The sequence below is a fragment of the Peromyscus eremicus genome, chromosome 6, assembly GCF_949786415.1.
Source record: "Peromyscus eremicus chromosome 6, PerEre_H2_v1, whole genome shotgun sequence".
Taxonomy (NCBI): Eukaryota; Metazoa; Chordata; class Mammalia; order Rodentia; family Cricetidae; genus Peromyscus; species Peromyscus eremicus.
In genome coordinates this window covers 35784552-35791026 of record NC_081421.1, presented here as the reverse complement: position 1 = coordinate 35791026, position 6475 = coordinate 35784552, and the positions used below count along the sequence as shown (strand labels likewise).

Genomic DNA, 6475 nt, shown 5'->3' with positions numbered 1-6475 from the left:
AATCTGAAAAATGAGTGAAGAACTCATGTTTACATGCGTGTGCACACTTAGGTGTGGAACTTCTTGACGAGCCGGTCAACTCAGAAGCTCACTTAGTTATTAGAACAAACGGAGAAAATGCAGTAGTAAAATCTGATCAGAGACAAATGTGTGGTCAAGTTCTGTCAGCGTTTGATGCTGCCTGAAGTCTGTGTCATTTTCTGCTAGTGAGAACTACTCCCGGGGGAGTGTTCTGAGAGGCTGATGTTGAAGAGGAAGCCGAACACCGCTGTAATATGGTGTCTGTGCTATTTACGTCTCTCAGTCTCTGTCGGCAGATCCTCTGCGTCACAAACTCGGCGTCTTTTATGTACACCACACATTTTGACTCTTCTCAACAGTGACTTTCTGATCTCAGGACACCTTTAAGCTTGTTACGTTTTTAAATTTGTAAACTGTTGGGCTGTGTAGTCCTGTGTAGCCCAGGTTAGACTTGAGCTCACAATTCATAAGAATTGACCCTTGGCCTCAGCCTCCCAAGCTGCTGTCATTATAGGCATGTATCATCATCCTTGGTACCTTAAGGTTCTTGACAATTGCTGAGAAGCCCTCCAAATCTGTGGTTTATGTTTTACGTTAATATATACCATAGTGGGAATGAAAGAAACTTAAGCAAATTTATTAATTTATTGAAAATAACAAGTGTTGAGATTATTAACATAGTAACAAAATTACATATTATACATCCATACATCCATATATATAAATTTTATTTTTAAAAACAACAACATAAGGAAGATAGAGGATTGAAAATAAGGACAAATATTCTTTTTGTTTGTTTTTGGTTTTGTTTTGTCATTCTGAAACAGGGTTTCTCTGTGTAGCCCTGGTTGTACTGGAACTCAATCTGTAGACCAGATTGGTCTTGAACTCAGGGATCAAGCGTCCACTACCTCCAGAGTGCTGGAATTAAATCTGTGTACCACCATGGTAGGCAAGACAAAACACTCTTCATATAATTATTAAACAGTTCATGTTAAAACCACAATGAGATATAAATACACACCTACCAAAGTGCCTAAAATTAAAGACTAGCAAGAAAGAGCAAGTGGAACTCTTAGAGATGGTTTTTATAAAAAGACAATCAACTAATTTCTTTCTTTCTTTTTTAAATATGAAACACTTCACAAATTTGCTTGTCAAAGGGGCCATACTAATCTCTGTATTATTCCACTTTTAGTATACATGCTGCCAAAGCAAGCACGGGGCACTTTATTGAACAAATCTTACCAAATAATAATCGTACTCCTAGATTCTTACCCAAGGAAAACAAAAGCACGTGTCTTCCCAAATGTATGTACATTAAAGCTGACAGTGGCTCTATTCATAATACCTGGAGACACCACAAACATCCACCAGCAGGTAGGTGGATAAAGAGATCGTGGCTCGTTAATTCAGAGGAATACTACTTACCAATGAAAGGGAACAACCTTGATGTGTACAACAATGTCAATGGGTTTCAACCATTGTGTGCAGAGAGCCCAGATGTGTGGAGCAAGGAAACAGCTGAGAACGATTCAGATGAAATCACTGAGATTGCCTTTAGAGCTGGGACCCACTGGAGGTGACTGGGTCATGAGGGCTCTGGGGTCCTGGGTGGATTGATCTGTTTGTGGATTTACAGTTTAATGGGTTATTGAGAGGTAGTAGTGACTTCAGGAGCTAGGCCTCTAGGGGAGAAAGCAGGTCACAGCAGATATGCCCTGGGAGGATTTTTTGGTTTTTTCCCTAGCCTCTTCCCCTCTCAGTCTTTCTGCCTCCTAGCCCCCAGGAAGTTAGCAGCTTTGATCTTCCATGGTACTTTCTAGCCTTTAGACCCAAACCGGGAGCCAGGGACCACAGACTGAAACCATGCAAAATAAGTCTTCCTCCTTCAAACTGATTTTTTTATAGATATTTTTGATACTACAAAGAAACCTAACATACCATTTTATTCTGCTCACTAAACATATTTAGTTGTTGCAAGAAGAGGAGTGTAAAAATTCCTCTTAGCTATAATTTTTTTAAAGCAAATTTTAATTTCCATTCTTTTTAGCTTTAACATTGTCCTCATGGATTCCCAGCAAATGGCCTCCTTCCTACTAAAATGAGAAGTCTTTCTCTCACATTGGCCTGAGATTTGTCATCTGTCTCCTTCATCACTTGTGGGCTCTCAGCTTTATAGCAGGTAAACACATCTTCTGTTGTGGAATAGAATATTTGTTTAACTAAGTAAAGATGTGTTACATTTGTTTTTGTTGTGGAATATTAATTTAATTATGTAAAGTTGTGTTACATTTGTTTATGTTGTGGAATATTAATTTAATTATGTAAAGATGTGTTGCATTTGTTTCACCTTACCTGCCTAAGGCACCCAATTGGCCTAATAAAAAGCGGAACAGCCAATAGCTAGGTAATAGAGGGATAGGCGGGGCTGGCAGGCAGACAGAATAAGTAGGAGGGGGAATGTAGGCTCAAGAGAATGAGGGAAGATAGAGAGAGAAAGAAAGCGAGACGCCTCTGGCCAACCAGCCAGGCAGCTGCCAGACAGACAGACAGACAGATATGAAAGAAGCAGGAAAAGTAAAACATACAGAATGAAAGAAACTTAAAAAGCCCCGAGGCAAAATGTGGATGAAGAAAAACAGGTTAAATTAAGTTATAAGAGGTAGTGGGACAAGCCTAAGATAAGGCCGAGCATTCATAAGTAATAATAAGTATCCACATCATGATTTGGGGGCTAGTTGGTGGCCCAAAAGAAAGTCTGCTACACTCTTGCACATAAAGGCCTTCCCTTCCCTGTGCTGTGAGTTCTCCCACTGGCCAAATGGGAGACCTGTTCCCCAGCATGCTTTCAGCAACTGTTTCTCCCCTTGCCTTCTCCAGGTGCTCTAGCACCAAAAGCCATTCATCATCCTCTTCTCAACACCCAAGAGGTTAGATTTCTCAAGCAGCTCAAACTCTTCAGCATTCCTTCTTTTTGTTACCTGTTTGTTTTCCTGTTTTGAGACAGGATCTCTGTAGTTCAGACTGGCCTCATAGTCCCAACCCTCCCACTTCCACTTTCCTAGTACTGTGATTATAAGTATGTACTATGGTGCCCAGCTAGCCACTACTTATTGATCTGCCTTCTTCCCTGCCTTAAGACCACCCCTGCCATGCAAATCTAGTAACTCCTGCAGACATGCCTCCCCTATGTCTTTTATGTTATTTGACACTGATCAGTTGTCATGGAATATTATTTTAACTATGTAAAGATGTGTTACATTTGTTTAAGCTGCAGAATATTACTATAACTGTGTGAAGGTGTGCTGCATTTGTTTATGCTGCATTTGTTTAATGATGTAAAGATGTATTGCATTTGTTTGCTCTGCATTTGTTTAATTATGTAAAGAGGTGTTGCGTTTGTTTCACCTTGTCTGCCTAAGGTACCCAATTGGTCTAATAAAAAAGCTGAATGCTCAATAGCGAGGCAGGAGAGGGATAGGCAGGGTTGGTGGGCAGAGAGAATCCACAGGAGGAGAAACTAGGCTCAAGAGAGAAGAAGGAAAAGAGAACAAAGGTTGTGAATGGAAGGTCCAAGAATCCAGTAGTTGCTCAGGCCACAAGGCTGTATGTCTCAGGTGGTCTTCAGCACATGCTGGAATCCCAAAGAAACAGGCCTGAATGCCAGTGAAAGAATGGATGTGTTAGCAAGGCAGGAGCAAGCAGGCAACGAGCAAACACTTCCTTCTTCCATGTCCTCACATTGGCCTCCAGCAGAAGGTGTGGCCCAGATTAGAGGTGGGTTTTCCCAGCTCAAATGATATGGATTAAAGATGTGTCATCTGTACTCCAAGTGGATTTTCCTACTTCAAATTAAGCAAAAATCCCTAACAAGCGTGCCTTCCATTTTTGAGTTTTAGTTAATTCCAAATATAGCCAAGTTGACAACTGAGAATAGCCATCACAATTCACAATGTTTCTTTTTGGCTTCTGAAAAACCTTTCTTCCCATTTTTCATGCTAAGATTCTCCCCATTTGTTCCTTTGTCCACTAAAGTCTCCCAGCCAATCAGTATGGACTTTCCCTCAAACTCTATGTAATATTCCTTCCATTCCATCTTAGTGCATTGTAGCTCAGTCATTAACATGCATGTGATTTACCTAGTAACCTTATTAAAAAGAAGATTCAGATTTAGTGAACATGAACTTGTGCTTGAAGTCTGCATTTCTGACAAGAGTCTCACAGAGACTGCTGCTGGCCCAGGAATACACTAAGAAGTAAGACTCCAGAGGACAGGCTACACTCAGATTTAAGTATGTGCTAGCCCAACAACTCCACAAATGACCAGTCCAACATGAAATTTAGTCACTCTCAATCCTGAATAATTCAACATGTAACCCTTCACATCTGACTGTCCAACTACATCCACTCCATTCTTTGTATCCCTGAATAGGTATTTAATTTTCATTTCCTCTTCCTGGACTCCTTTTGCTAAGCCAGTAAATCACATCATCTTTCCTGGACTAAACTTCAGAAGAATTGTTTCTTTCTCTCATTCCCTCCTATTAACTAGAAAAATTTCCTTCAGAGTTGAAAAATCCATTTCAATATTGGCAAATATGAGGTGTCTCAGCTGCATTTTGTTATTTAATTACCTACAAAAGAAGAGAGCATTTATTATTCTTGGTACTTCAACAATAGACAATACCTCATTTCAAATTGTTCTGACCCCCCCCAACACACACACACACACACACACACACACACAAATATTTCAATAAAGCAAATAAGATGGCACCAGACCACAAAATATTTTGGAGTAATATTTTGATCAAAAGAAGAGGGCATTATTATTATACCTACAGATGATATTATTTCAGGCAACCAGAAAATTTAGACTGAATTCTTAAGCAATCTATGCCAAGACACATATAATAGCTATCGACTAACAAATGAACACTCTGTTATTACTGCTACTGGAGTGAGACAAAAGTAATTCATGTGAACTATTTTGCAAAAGATGGAAAGAATTTGTGGGATGACCATGAACACCCAATGGTAGAAGTTATTATTTGTCCAATAACAAATGCAGATACTCAGATAAATTAAATAAGGTCAGATAGAGAACAGAAAATTCCCTTCTGAGTTTATCTTGGAAAAGCAGACACCTCTGAGTTATCTAATTGAGAATAACGAACTACATGAAATCAGATTTGACCTTACCATAACAGACAGAACATTCCCCTTTGTTCAGAATCTTTGCGATTTGTCCTGGGATGGGTTCCAGGCTGGGAAGGAACTCCTTTCAGCCACAGGATGATAAGAAAATGTATCTATTTTTCTGTTGTTAAATTTCTCTTTATGTTACACAGTGTCAACTCTGCATTCTTCTATTTCAGAGTCTGAGTGTGAGAGCTTGTCCTCGGCACTTGTTGGATACTCAGGAGAGCTGATGATGATTTTTTAAAATAGTTAACATATATAAAGCATTTAGGTCAGCCAGCAAAGGATGACTGCTTTGTTATCAGTGGCGCTTCAACCCTTTCTAATTTTCTTGACAAAAATCCACCACAAAGTCTCTGCATTATCAGTGGAATTAAGTCCCTAGTAGACTGACAGGCAATAGCCTTTGTATTAGGCTCACATGCAAGTGAACTTGCCTGGCTATGTCCTTTGGGCTTTCTTCTTTCTTTATTCACTCCTTCAACCTTTCATTAATTTATCAAATATTTATTGAGTACCCATTATGGAACAGGTATTGTGATACGTGCTGGGTTTTCGAAAACAAATAAGACACAATCCTTGCCCTCAAAGAGGATCTGATAGAAGAGACAGTGTCTATTTAAGTATCACACAAGGAGAAAGGTGCTGTTAGTGTCGTAGTGTTGGGAAGACACAAGGGCAGAAGCACTTGATTCCAGGCCTTGTTTTGCTTCTTAGTCTTTATGACCTCCTCCATTTCTGGTGTAGAAATGTCACCTGATTTTTAGGATGACCTCAAGCACTGATATCCCCAGAGGTGCTTGCAGGCTTCCCAAACCCCTAATTCCTGCTCTTTCATTTCCTATGATGTCTTCTCTAGCAGGTCCAATGCCTTCATGTGTCTCTGTTTCCCTGATTGGACACAAATTCATTGAAATCAAGGACTGAGTTTTCCTGAATGAATGCTCACAACTGCTAACAAAGTAGATGCACACCACAGATGATGAATAAAGTAATCAATATTCATCAACTCTTTCAAAGCCTACATGTCAAATTAAGTTTGAGACTCAACCCAAATCCTGCTAAATGCTCATATAAACTAAATTGATGAAAACTGTTGGAGCACATGGGTTATTAGCAGTGGGTATTTGAACAAAACAGAAAGAATGGATTCTGGATTGGCAGCTAACAATTTCAGCTGTTATGAAAACTCTGCAATGTTTTATTTCATGCTCAGGGTCTCAATATGTGTAAATATTCTCATCAGATG

The 6475-nt window shown here is 39.5% G+C and overlaps 1 pseudogene; it reads right to left on the bottom strand.

Annotated features, from left to right (window-relative positions):
- Nucleotides 1–1147: 1147 nt before the first annotated feature.
- On the bottom strand, nt 1148–1243 carry LOC131913918 (U6 spliceosomal RNA; annotated as a pseudogene).
- Nucleotides 1244–6475: the final 5232 nt, after the last annotated feature.